The sequence below is a fragment of the Schistocerca gregaria genome, chromosome 5, assembly GCF_023897955.1.
Source record: "Schistocerca gregaria isolate iqSchGreg1 chromosome 5, iqSchGreg1.2, whole genome shotgun sequence".
NCBI classification, from domain to species: Eukaryota; Metazoa; Arthropoda; class Insecta; order Orthoptera; family Acrididae; genus Schistocerca; species Schistocerca gregaria.
The window spans coordinates 124,723,540-124,738,424 of NC_064924.1; positions in this window are offsets into that span (position 1 = coordinate 124,723,540).

Here is a 14,885-nt window from a genome sequence, read left to right on the forward strand (position 1 = left end):
ACCGACTCAGCACAAGATGTCCAACGTAGCTTTGGACGAAACGTCAGGAATAGAAGAGTTCCATGGACCACGGTGATCCAACCCGGAAGAATTCTCGGCAATTGAACGTTCCTTTTCAATTCATGAAATTACATTTTTTCCAAAAATGATCTTCCTAGCTACATTTCATTATACATTACCCTCTTGTATGACGTGAAATGCTATCATATTCATCAAATTACGTTCGGTATTCAAAATGGTAACTTACAGCAATGCCGTTAATTGCAATTCTTCTGCGATCCTACTCTTCGCAATTATCAATGGGAAGTAATCAGTCCACTGCACATGTAATATTCCACATTCTATCAACAAAGTTTTTATATCAGTAGTCACAGATAATCTACCTCTCGGATCTTTAAGGATTCTTCGAGCCGTATAAATCACTTGTGCGCTTACACTTAAACATTTGCTCTATAAGAAAAACGTAATGGGACAAAATGTGATTTTACAGCACGCAACACGGCACTAATGGATACGCTCGTAGTATATGCCACATCGGTTTATCCGGCTTTTTCACGCAGTGTTGCTTGTCTGTTACCACTGACAATTCTACGCTAACGCCGTTGCTCTCGGACGTTAAGTGAAGGCCGTCGGTCACTGCGTTGTCCCTGGTGAGAGGCAATGCCTCAAATTTGGTGTTCTGTGCTCACTCTTGACACTGTAGATCTCGTAATATTGAATTCCCTAACGATTCCCGAAATAGAATGGCCCATGCTTCTAGCTCCAACTGCCATTCCACGTTCAAACACTGTTAATTCCCGTCGTGGGGCCATAATCACGTTGCAAATCTTTTTATATGTATCACGGGGGTACAAATGAAAGCTCCGCCATTGTATTGCCCTTTTATCAGTAGTGTACACAATACCGCCGCCAACTGTATATGGGCATGTCGCTATCCTATGACTTTTTCACCTCACTGTACGTCAGATCACACCCAGCATGAAAGAAATCAGCACTGAACGTCAACGTTCCACCGTGATAAAACTATGATTCTGACCGCAAAAACACCCTTTTGAGACTCCATTATTTAAGAATCCGTGGGAATATGCCCGACGGAAAAGCTGATGAACTGTGATAGCGACTATACGTTGGAAAGTGCGCGGAACCCCAGCACATCCACAGTTAGTTGTAGTCGAAGACGACGGAGTGCTCCAATGGCAGCGGCGACCGGTAATTGAGAGGACAGTTGAGTGCCGCGTTTCCAACAGCAAGGACGTTGCTGCCGTCTCTCTACTTCATTTTGACGCAAGCGTGAAATACTTTCAGCTCGCTAAATATTGCGGAGCAAGTTTTAGTCCATCTTCGATGGTTCATCTAAAGATGACTGGCAGGTGTCCAGTCAAAATATCGTGGGATGTATTAAACGGCAACCGTCTGGAAGCCCGAAATTTGCCTGCAACTTCAGATCACCGTGCAATTTTTAAAATTCTAACCTGTTTGAGAATTTAGTAACGCTAGATCATTTATTATACTACTAATGTCGGTATGTAGGTTAATGATGTGAGAGATGCTTGGCGAAATACGCTTGACGTTTCTATAAAGCATTTTTGAAGAAATTCGATATTTTGTTGTGCAGCACAAATTTCTCGGAAACGCATGTGACTCTTGGTTTGGTGTAATACCACACACATGCAATTCCTTGACAGCGATCGGCAAATCTGAATCGTTGAATGAGCATTTTGCTATTTCCGCCACGTCTTGTCTCGCAGACATCAGAAGAATGAGACTCTTTAGCTTAACACTATATGCGACGCATGCTGATTCCTTTGGGCAGACATGGGCAAGCATCAACTAAGGGACTAAACATTTTGCTCACTGCGACAAGCCGCAGCTTGTCCTGGATTTTCAAGTTAGCCAAACATTGTATGCCTAGAGACTGCATCAGTCCACATACATGGACGTTAGCAACGCTGCCTCAGATGGAAGGGGTATTATAAAATCCGTAGTAGGTTCTCTATAAAACAAATACACTATTGGCCATTAAAATTGCTACACCAAGAAGAAATGCAGATGATAACGGGTATTCATTGGACAAATATCTTATACTAGAACTGACATGTGATTACATTTTCACGCAATTTGGGTGCATAGGTCCTGAGAACTCAGTACCCAGAACAACCACCTCTGGCCGTAATAACGGCCTTGATACGCCTGGGCATTGAGTCAAACAGAGCTTGGATGGCGTGTACAGGTACAGCTACCCATGCAGCTTCAACACGATACCACAGTTCATCAAGAGTAGTGACTGGCGTATGGTGACGAGCCAGTTGCTCGGCCACCATTGACCAGACGCTTTCAGTTGATGAGAGATCTGGAGAATGTGCTGGCCAGGGCAGCAGTTGAACATTTTCTGTATCCATAAAGGCCCGTACAGGACCTGCAACATGCGGTCGTGCATTATCCTGCTGAAATGTAGGGTTTCGCAGGGATCGAATGAAGGGTAGAGCCACGGGTCCTAACATATCTGAAATGTAACTTCCACTGTTCAAAGTGCCGTCAATGCGAACAAGAGGTGACCGAGACGTGTAACCGATGACATCCCATAACATCACGCCGGGTGACACGCCAGTAAGGCGATGAGGAATACACGCTTCCAATGTGCGTCCACCGCGATGTCGCCAAAGACTGATGCGACCATCATGATGCTGGATTCATCCGAAAAAATGACGTTTTGCCATTCGTGTACCCAGGTTCGACGTTGAGTTCACCATCGTAGGCGCTCCTGTCTGTCATGCAGCGCCGGCCGATGTAGCCGAGCGGTTCTAGGCGCTACAGTCTGGAACCGCGCGAACGCTACAGTCGCAGGTTTGAATCCTGCCTCGGGCATGGATGTGTATGATGTCCTTAGGTTAGTTAGGTTTAACTAGCTCTAAATTCTAGGGGACTGATGACCTCAGAAGTTAAGTTCCATAGTGCTCAGAGCCATTTGAAATCATTTTTTGTGATGCAGCGTCAAGGGTAACCGCAGCCATGGTCTCCGAGCTGATAGTCCTTATTGCTACAAACGTCGTCGAACTGTTCGTGTAGATGGTTGTTATCTTGCAAATGTCCCCATCTGTTCACTCAGGGATCGAGATGTGGATGCACGATCCCTTACAGCCATGCGGATAAGATGCCTCTCATCTCGAATGCTAGTGATACGAGGCCGTTTGGATCCAAGCACGGCCTTCCGTTATTACCCTCCTGAAGCCACTGATTACATATTCTGCCGACAGTCATTGGATCTCGACCAACGCGAGCAGCGATACGATAAACCGCAATCGCACTAGGCTACAATCCGACCTTTATCAAAGTCGGAAACGTGATGGTACGCATTTCTCCTCCTCACACGAGGCATCACAACAACGTTTCACCAGGCAACGCCGGTCAACTGCTGTTTGTGTATGAGTAATCGGTTGGAAACTTTCCTGATGTCAGCACGTTGCAGGTGTCGCCACCCGTGCCAGCCTTGTGTGAATGCTCTGAAAAGCTAATCATTTGCATATCACAGCATCTTCTTCCTGTCGGTTAAATTCCTCTTCTGTAGCACGTCATTTCGTGGTGTAGCAATTTCAATGGCCAGTACTGTACATAGTCATAAATTACTATTAGAGATTGTATACCTGTCCCTACTGATTAATTGCTGGAACTTAGGCCTGATTTGTCACACAGTTGCACAATCTGCCCTGGTTGCTATCTATAGCATCCGATGTCAGTAGTGGCTAAAGAACTTCAACAACCCGATTTTAAGCAAAATATAAGATGCGTGGTACCTCTTCAAAAAAGAGCCAAAGAAACTTTTACACCTGCCTAATATCGTTTAGAGCCTCCGTGATCACGCAGAACTGTTGCAACACGTCGTGGCATGAACTCTGCTATTGTCTGAAGTAGTGCTGGTGGGAATTGACACCATGACTCCTGCAGGGCTGTCCGTAAGTCCGTAAGAGTATGAGGGGCTCGGTATCTCTTCTGAAGAGGCGTTTGGTAGCCATCAGAAGTTTTTAAACTCAGATGAGTGTCCCTGGAGCCCCTGTGTAGCAGTTCTGGACGTGTGAAATGTCGCATTGTCATGCTGGAAGTGCCCAAGTCCGTCTGAATGCACAATGGACATGAATGGATGCAGGTGATCAAACAGGATGCTTCCGTACGTGCCACCTGTCCGAGCGTATCTAAACGTGCCATGAGTGTCATATCACCCCCAGCTGCACACGTCCCACACCATTACAGAGCCTCCGCCAGCTTGCACAGTCCCCTGCTGACGTACAATGTCCATGGATTCATGAGGTTGTCTCCATACCCGTACACCACCATCCGCTCTATACAATTTGAAACGAGACTCGTCCGACCAGGCAACTTGTTTCCAGTCATCAACAGTCCAATGTCGGGCCCAGGCGAGGCGTAATGCTTTGTGTCGTGCGGTAATCAAGGGCTTTTACATGAGTGGGCCTTCGGCTCCGAAAGTCCATATCGAGGATGTTCACACTTTTTGACGCCCCAGCATTGAAATCTGCAGCAATTTGCGTAAGGGTTGCACCCCTGTCACGTTGAACTATTCGCTTGAGTCGTCGTTGGCACCGTTCTTGCAGGATGTTTTTGCGGCTGCAGCTCTGTTGGAGATTTGATGTTTTGCCGGATTGCTGGTATTCACGGTTCACTCGTGAAATGGTATTACAGGAAAATCCCCACTTCATGGCTACTTCGGATATGCAGTGTCCCATCGCTCGTGCGCTAGTGCAACACCATATTCAAACTCTGTAATCTTGATAATCTACCATTGTAGGAGCAGTAAACGATCTAAGAACTGCGCCAGACACTTGTTGTCTTATATAATCACTGTCGACCATAGCGACGTATTCTGTCTGTTTAGATATCTCTGTATTCGAATTCGCATTCATATGTCAGTTCCTTTGCACTTCAGTGTATATCACTGCTAACAATCTTACATCTTTTACCTACTGATTCTTCTTTATCATAGTCTTGAAACGTTCTTGATTACACATCTTCTTCATAGAGCCTCCTCCAATCTCTTTTCTGCCGCAGTTTGTCATCCAGACATCTGCTACACTTGATTCTGTTTCTGAGTTACATTCCTTTTCACAGTTTCCATTCTCTTCGAACCTCGACATGATGTCTTTCCCCAATTCACCTATTTGCTGTAATTCAGGGTTGTGTTTCATTTAGTGTCGCAGAATCTGTAAGCAGTGGGTGTTGGCTAACACCCAATTGGAGTAGAAGTTGAAGGACCGCAGCAGTTGTCATCTACAGTACTTCATTTGATAGAAGCAATCGATGAGGGCCGCTGAAGGAAAAGTCGTTTGATAGGCTGAAAATCGCTAAAGCCAACATTGACTAACCTAATTATACACTCCTGGAAATGGAAAAAAGAACACATTGACACCGATGTGTCAGACCCACCATACTTGCTCCGGACACTGCGAGAGGGCTATACAAGCAATGATCACACGCACGGCACAGCGGACACACCAGGAACCGCGGTGTTGGCCGTCGAATGGCGCTAGCTGCGCAGCATTTGTGCACCGCCGCCGTCAGTGTCAGCCAGTTTGCCGTGGCCATCGGAGCTCCATCGCAGTCTTTAACACTGGTAGCATGCCGCGACAGCGTGGACGTGAACCGTATGTGCAGTTGACGGACTTTGAGCGAGGGCGTATATTGAGCATGCGGGAGGCCGGGTGGACGTACCGCCGAATTGCTCAACACGTGGGGCGTGAGGTCTCCACAGTACATCGATGTTGTCGCCAGTGGTCGGCGGAAGGTGCACGTGCCCGTCGACCTGGGACCGGACCGCAGCGACGCACGGATGCACGCCAAGACCGTAGGATCCTACTCAGTGCCGTAGGGAACCGCACCGCCACTTCCCAGCAAATTAGGGACACTGTTGCTCCTGGGGTGTCGGCGAGGTCCATTCGCAACCGTCTCCCTGAAGCTGGGCTACGGTCCCGCACACCGTTAGGCTGTCTTCCGCTCACGCCCCAACATCGTGCAGCCCGCCTCCAGTGGTGTCGCGACAGGCGTGAATGGTGAATGGAGGGACGAATGGAGACGTGTCGTCTTCAGCGATGAGAGTCGCTTCTGCCTTGGTGCCAATGATGGTCGCATGCGTGTTTGGCGCCGTGCAGGTGAGTGCCACAATCAGGACTGAGAACGACCCAGGCACACAGGGCCAACACCCGGCATCATGGTGTGGGGAGCGATCTCCTACACTGGCCGTACACCTCTGGTGATCGTCGAGGGGACACTGAATAGTGCACGGTACATCCAAACCGTCATCGAACCCATCGTTCTACCATTCCTAGACCGGCAAGGGAACTTGCTGTTCCAAGAGGACAATGCACCTACACATGTACCCCGTGCCACCCAACGTGCTCTAGAAGGTGTAAGTCAACTACCCTGGCCAGCAAGATCTCCGGATCTGTCCCCCATTGAGCATGTTTGGGACTGGATGAAGCGTCGTCTCACGCGGTCTGCACGTCCAGCACGAACGCTGGTCCAACTGAGGCGCCAGGTGGAAATGGCATGGCAAGCCGTTCCACAGGACTACATCCAGCATCTCTACGATCGTCTCCATGGGAGAATAGCAGCCTGCATTGCTGCGAAAGGTGGATATACACTGTACTAGTGCCGACATTGTGCATGTTCTGTTGCCTGTGTCTATGTGCCTGTGGTTCTGTCAGTGTGATCACGTGATGTATCTGACCCCAGGAATGTGTCAATAAAGTTTCCCCTTCCAGGGACAATGAATTCACGGTGTTCTTATTTCAATTTCCAGGAGTGTATTATTGTATTTGTGTCAAGTTCTCCTGGTCATTTTTCTGTGTCTACCCCAGCCCATTCCATTGCATACATTCGGCAACTAAGTCCATTTGGATTTTCGTTTGCTTTGTCTGGTGGATACAGTACTGCAACTACTTGTCAGATATTTAAGTCCTGTTAGCCATATCTATTCCACATGACCAATTATTACTTTGAAGCGTTATCCATAAAAATTGCAGTGGAAATAAATTATTTCATATATTGGTGTTAGCAACTCTTCATTGTATGAATAACTTTTCTCTACCTTACTGAGTTGTCTTGTACAGCTACCTCCTGGCTTAAAATGCACCGAAAATCAAGAATGCTGACGTCACACTAGGGTATAAGTTGCTTTTGCTAGTATGGAAAAGGAAGAACTGGAGTAGTGCTCAACAAATCTTTCGAATTTGCAAGTGGTAATACGCATTTGGAAGTCATTAACATTTTACTTGTTTTCTTAATACGTATGAGAGAGGTCTTAGAATTTCAGCAAATTTTGGAATACATTTTCTGTATAAATTATCTGAGCCTTTATATGACTGCAATTCAGGACGTTTTCCATAGCAACAAGAAGTTGCAGATCAGGACATATGCCCTCCTGGCTGGTAATGTATGGCTTAAGTAACGTACTTCATGTAATTGCACTTTTCCAGTGCAAGCCTTAATCGTGCTGCACAAAAACAATAAAAAAACTTCACGTAAATATACTATATGCTCTTGTCCATCCCTACAGAACACAATGGTATAATCCATATATATCATGCATTGCCCTGCGCGAATGATGTCGAACGTTGCTGGTGCACTTTGAGTCCAAATAGCATGTAACGACACTGATAACCAACAGACGTGACTGTGATTGTAGTTTGCCAATTGATGGTACACACTTTGTAGGACCATAGTAGTAAAAAAAAGTTATATAATATTTCTTCTATATTAGGAATAGGGTAGGTATCTGCGACTGTAATTTGGATTAACTAATAGTGATCGCAACAAAACGTTTATGCTTCAATGCCATCTGATGATTTTTTGGTGAAATTACAAACAGTGTATCCTGGGGGTCTCTTCTATAATTCGATCACGTAGTTGTTGATGTATAAGTTGTCGTGTTACTGGCTTCACATACTGCAGAATTCTATACTGGTTTCTTAAAGACTGGAGGCTCATTCTCAGAATGATTATGATGTTGAGTTAATGGTGTGGCAGGCAATGGTCCAGGAGAATCAAATAACTCAGCATCTTCTTCCAACAGTCTCTCCATGAGCTCCTAATCCAGTTCTTCTGAATGTGATACCTTTCTCCTCAGTCGTAGTTAAACTGACAGATTGTCTCAACGCTGCATAGACTGACGTGAAATCTTTATATAATTCATCCTCGCCCAGTACCTCTCACATGTCTATCAAGGTACCACATAATAGCTTTGCTTCTTTGGAACTAAAGTTATCAAACTAACTGCACAACTCTGTTTCCATCAATTTCCTGTATTTAGGACACACTGGCACCATGTAAAATATTGAAAATATTGAGCTTTATCTGCCTTTTCATAGTCAGGTAAAGGCTCAACCGCACACATAGAATTGACTGGCAGATCAGCTCCTAAGCCGGCCGGTGTGGCCGAGCGGTTCTAGGCGCTTCAGTCTGGAACCGCGCGACCGCTCCTGTCGAAGGTTCGAATCCTGCCTCGGGCATGGATGTGTGTGACATCCTTAGGTTGGTTAGGTTTAAGTAGTTCCGAGTTCTAGGGGACTGATGACCTCAGATGTTAAGTCCAATAGTGCTCAGAGCGATTTGAACCATTTGAACCAGCTCCTACATCTACCCAGATTAATTTTCTTGAATCTTTTGCTACATCTCATGAGATGACTTTAAGGGGCCTCGTACACATTCTAAGCAGCTGTTCCTGACCCAGGAGTGATCCTTGTGACATGTTGGTTTTCCATCTGTAAACTGAGGGGAAATTGTGTTCCTTCTAGGACTGCTATATGCTGTTCTAAATCAATTTCAGCGTGATGTGTTACAAGGAAATCTAAACTAAGCATAGTTTTATAATTGCTGCCATCTTTGGCACCTTTAGCGAGAATTTCTACACTAACCCAAGAATCCAGTATTTCTGAAACGAGTGAAGTAACATTATCTTCATCTATGATGTTTAATCTCCAGTGCGGCGGATTCAGTTCTGCTTCCCCAAGTATACTTCTGATTGCTGCTGATACTTGAGATGCAATACCTAATAGGAAACTTCATAACTGTCATTTCACGTAGTAGGCCAGAAAAAAGTGTGCCGCTGATTCTGAACGGAGGTCACTCGTGCTGGTCTTCACTAGGAGTGTTTTACAATACACACAACATTTTCTGCCTCATTTAGAGGACGGGTATGAGGTCCAGCCTGTGTACCTTTCAACATACAGTTCCATTCGGAGTGCTCAAATTGTTTGAATGTTTGACACTGTTATTCTCAGCAGCTACGCTCAATAATTCCATTCGGCGTGCCCAAACAGTGTTCATACTTTGTTTTCTCAGCAATTAGGCTTACAGTTACCTGGATTCCTCCCAGAAATAATGGTCAAATGCGATCTGGATGACCACATTTAAAACACTTGTCATCTGTCTTAATTACCTCTTTCTCTTCTCATGATTTGGTGACCACATCAGTTTCATCTAGTGCTGCCAATGCGTCCTCCGTTTCATTTGAATTCTATAGGAAATCCAGACCTACTCTGCGTGGCATTTCCGGCGTTAAACCCCGATGAAATGCACCAGGGTCGCGCTGTTCTGCTGCCTATAATGAAGCTCTTTTGGCATTATCATCCTCAGACAGCTCACACATGTTAATATTAATTTTCCGAATGAAGTCTACAAGACCGTCTACTGATCCACGTTTATGAAATATCCTGTTAAGCTTTTCGATGTATTTTCCTCCAATAACTCTCTGCTAACGCTTGTCTCAAGTCGTGTAACGACTGTGTGTCGCTTAGTATGTCGTGGCACTTTACATAAGCCCCAGTACCCTTTGCTAACTTCAACCTCGCTACACTTAACAATTACTAATTATTGCGATTTACCAAACTGGCAGATGTATCAAAATTATCAAATAAAGACAAAGATATCTACCCCTGATTTACCAGAAAATGAGGTTACCAACAAAGTGGGTTTGAAATCGAGGATAGGTGGACTAGAATGTGATAGTTTCCTCCATTCCTCCTTTAGATTCCTTGTTTTCGTCTACAACTGTGCTACCTGACGAGTAGGCGCTGAATCTCATCCTGAGTCAGAATGTCTTTAGTCATATTGCTTGGCAAGAAAAGTACACAGTATACCCAAAGAAAGAAGAAAGGATAGGAAACTAACTGTACAGGCCTTAAAAACTCAAAACCCGGCACTTATATCGCTGCATAGGATGCCCCTGCTGCAGAACGATGGAACAGGATGCTGTCCGCAGGTTCTCATCCATCTCCATATCTAGTAGTTCTTCAGACAATATATAACAGGATGTCAAGATGGGTTGGAGTGAGCACTGATTCTCAACAAGGTATGGATGTGAGTGTAGCAGAAAAGTGCAGTTAGTGGATAAAAGCAACTCTCTACTACTGTTCATTTACATTCATCAGTCGTTGATGCCACCAGTGTTAATCCCAAGCAAGCGGCAGCAAATACGCCAATAAATCATCTCCTGATGTGTTGACCTTCCAGTGATTTGGTCCATGTGCTACCATTGCAGCTACTGCGTCAAGTAGAGTCTTGTGTTACCAGTGCATAGTTGGACAGCCTGGCGTCAGGTGCAGACAGCGCAAATACAACAGAGTGCATCGCATCCCTGTGCTGAATATGAAGGTGGCACCCGTTAGAATCTCGACACATGTGGGGATGAGTGGTCCCCAGTATCGTAGTCACATGAAGGTGACACTGCTGAACTGCCCAAGTGCCCATATGGTCAGATGGCAGGCAGCAGTTTGATGGCCGACGACGGTGGCAGTAGCAGAGCTGTTCATACGGCACTGACAAGTGTTGACTGGTCGTCATACAACCGCACGGCTATTCGTTAAAGACAGGCTGCCCATGGCGACTTAAACGCAGCGCTCTGGGGTAGTCTACGTGGAAGGTGTATCTAGGCCACTCGGAAGCATCTCAAACAGCGGCCGGCGATCTAGTCTTGATTGTTGTTACACTTTGTGGGTGGAACTTCGGAAACTTCCTCAATGTTGGTTTGTGTCCCAGGTCGGTAGGCTGATAGCACTGAAGCACCTCACCCCTGCTGTGCCAACAGATCAGTGACTGTGTTTGGCAGAGACAGCGGTGGATGTTCTACATTCGGTACTTGGCTGTGGCTGTGACGTAATCCATTACATAAACAATGTGCGAAAAATGTAAAAGAAACATTGGCTGATTGAAACTATGAGTATCGCTTGTCATTGCTTGGTTGTATGTAATAGGTTATGCTGTTTGGTTTACGTAAAAGAGTACAGTAAGCCAAGTGTGTACATGTGACTTTTATATGGCATGTAATCTTTTTTATATCTAGACTATTTTTGTATTGTGGACAAACTGCAAGAACTTCAAATGCATGACAAATGAAAAACATTTAATGAAAAACGTTGTACAGTTTAAACTTTGAATACCCCTTATCACAGCTAGACTCTATGCAAATATGCACAGTCAACCAACTGTAGATGTAACTTGTTTGGAACGCAGTCTTTCTATAATAAATTTGATATCTGGAGTTTCTTACCTCCCCATTCACTCTTAAGTCATTAGAACGAGAAAGATAAAATTTGCTGATTAGGCAGTACAGTATTTCACATAAAAAGATAGAGGGAGATGAAATATACCGATGAAGACGCAGTACAGTATTTCACATAAAGATTAATGAAATTTACTGATGCGGCAGATGTAAGGAATAAGCCTATGTAATTTCGTGAAAATACCTTAGAACTGGTAACATCTTTTCTGAAAATGGTGCAAACAAAAATTTCAGTTTCTTTTGAATGTTCCAGGCCATACATACTGATTGTTTTGTTTCGTTTTAGGTAAATATGCAGTGCTCTCATTCTTTGTATCATTGTAATGAACGTGAAAAAAAAATTAGCTTTCTCCGCCACCGTCATTCTGGTTGATTCATTTCTAAGGGAACATCCCCGCCAGCATCATCTTGAATCTTTTTAATTTTCCCACTTGCTTTTTTAAATTTACCTGACAATGTCTTCTTTCTTTTTTTTTTTAATTGCCCCCCAGCACCATCTTCTGTGTTTCCAATTTTCCCATGTACTGCCATTTCGGATTTTTAAATGTCCTGGCATCCGTGACATTGATTATATCATGTATTCAAAGTCTTGCGTGCACATGACAAAAACGTGCTAACCTTCAGCAAATCATTTAACACCGAAGGTCAGAGTGAGCATGATTCCCACAGCTTCAGTACCAACCAGTAGTGATCCAAGAGCACTCAGATCATTCAGAATTGTAGTTATTACTCCTCACGTACAGTAGCACAACGGTGCACTGTTACTCAGAGTTGTGCTGTGTTACTAATATCATAACATGCGTCGAGACCACAATGTTCCACGAAGCACATGTCCCTCTTTACTCGCCAATGTGTTAAATCGAATCACGAAACATCGCTTTTCCTCGTCCATAAACTTGCATATGAAAGTCACAAACAATGAAGTTCAAGAAGAGTTTAACGAAAACATGAAATACAAACAAATCAGAGTGCCTCACAAGCGAAGCCTTTCAACATTTATACAGATGTAGCCTGTCGAATACACATCATAAGATCGCTCATATTAATTTTCACGCTACCGTTGTGCAGTTAAAGCTCACTGTTAGAAAACAAAGCTATGCTTGATGCTATGAACTCTACAGAGGCAAGTGCACAAAAACGAGAATGACCAGATTAGTCAGAGGAAAAATATTCGTGCCTATATCTGTATCTAGGAGCACATCTATAGCCAAAAGCTGTACACCAACCTGAAGTGCGTGGAAAAAGACACTTCCCAGTGTACCAGTTATTATGGCTGTTTGAGCTCACCAAGAATGGCTGTGAAAACGCCCTGAACGTGTTTGTAGTTAGTCTAGTCTTCGCGATCACTATGGGAGCGAGAAATAGGGATTGTAGTTTCATCACTTAAAATTGGTGATTGAATCTGACAATGTAGCCTTTCACGCGATACTTGGCATCTGCCTTCAAGCGTTTGCCACTTCAGCTTCTTCAGTATCAGCGTGACCCTCTCCCATGCATCAAACAAATCTGTGACCATTCGTGCCGTCCTTCCTTTTACCGTTCAACCACCTGCGTTAGTCATATTTCGTTCAGCTCTCACACACATGATCAGTAGACCGCGGATTTAAGGTAAAAACCTATTTTGTTCCTGAGTTCCTACCTGCATAAAAATTTCTACATATGCGTTTCTTGAATATTTACACTTAATAGCGTTAATTCTATAGGACCTAAAAAAAGCCTATTTCGACGTTAGTGCCTATTTTTGCCTATTCCGGCTTTAATATCCTAAAAAGTGCCTATTTCATCATATAAGACAGTGGCTCCAAGTTTTTCCACACTATACGACAGATGAAAAAAAATATGTTCTGCCCAGCGTGCAGCAAGGTGGCTAGTTGATATGCGCTCATGCTTCGTGTTTGCCTAACACTTCGGCCTTTTTTATTTTTTTATGTCGCTATCCCTCTTAATACCAAATACTCTTTATAGGTGTTCTATTATTAATGTGTAAAATATACACTTCTGGAAATTGAAATAAGAACACCGTGAATTCATTGTCCCAGGAAGGGGAAACTTCATTGACACATTCCTGGGGTCAGATACATCACATGATCACACTGACAGATCCACAGGCACATAGACACAGGCAACAGAGCATGCACAATGGCGGCACAAGTACAGTGTATATCCACCTTTCGCAGCAATGCAGGCTGCTATTCTCCCATGGAGACGATCGTAGAGATGCTGGATGTAGTCCTGTGGAACGGCTTGCAATGACATTTCCATCTGGCGCCTCAGTTGGACCAGCGTTCGTGCTGGACGTCCACACCGCGTGAGACGACGCTTCATCCAGTCCCAAACATGTTCAATGGGGGACAGATCCGGAGATCTTGCTGGCCAGGGTAGTTGACTTACACCTTCTAGAGCACGTTGGGTGGCACAGGATACATGCGGACGTGCATTGTCCTGTTCGAACAGCAAGTTCCCTTGCCGGTCTAGGAATGGTAGAACGATGGGTTCGATGACGGTTTGGATGTACCGTGCACTATTTAGTGTCCCCTCGACGATCACCAGAGGTGTACGACAAGTGTAGGAGATCGCTCTCCACACCATGATGCCGGGTGTTGGCCCTGTGTGCCTCGGTCGTATGCAGTTCTGATTGTGGCGCTCACCTGCACGGCGCCAAACACGCATACGACCATCATTGGCACCAAGGCAGAAGCGACTCTCATCGCTGAAGACGACACGTCTCCATTCGTCCCTCCATTCACGCCTGTCGCGACACCACTGGAGGCGGGCTGCACGATGTTGGGGCGTGAGCGGAAGACGGCCTAACGTTGTGCGGGATCGTAGCCCAGCTTCATGGAGACGGTTGCGAATGGTCCTCGCCGATACCCCAGGAGCAACAGTGTCCCTAATTTGCTGGGAAGTGGCGGTGCGGTCCCCTACGGCACTGCGTAGGATCCTACGGTCATGGCGTGCATCCGTGCGTCGCTGCGGTCCGGTCCCAGGTCGACGGGCACGTGCACCTTCCGCCGACTACTGGCGACAACATCGATGTACTGTGGAGACCTCACGCCCCACGTGTTGAGCAATTCGGCGGTACGTCCACCCGGCCTCCCGCATGCCCACTATACGCCCTCGCTCAAAGTCCGTCAACTGCACATACGGTTCACGTCCACGGTGTCGCGGCATGCGACCAGTGTTAAAGACTGCGATGGAGCTCCGTATGCCACGGCAAACTGGCTGACACTGACGGCGGCGGTGCACAAATGCTGCGCAGCTAGCGCCATTCGACGGCCAACACCGCGGTTCCTGGTGTGTCCGCTGTGCCGTGCGTATGATC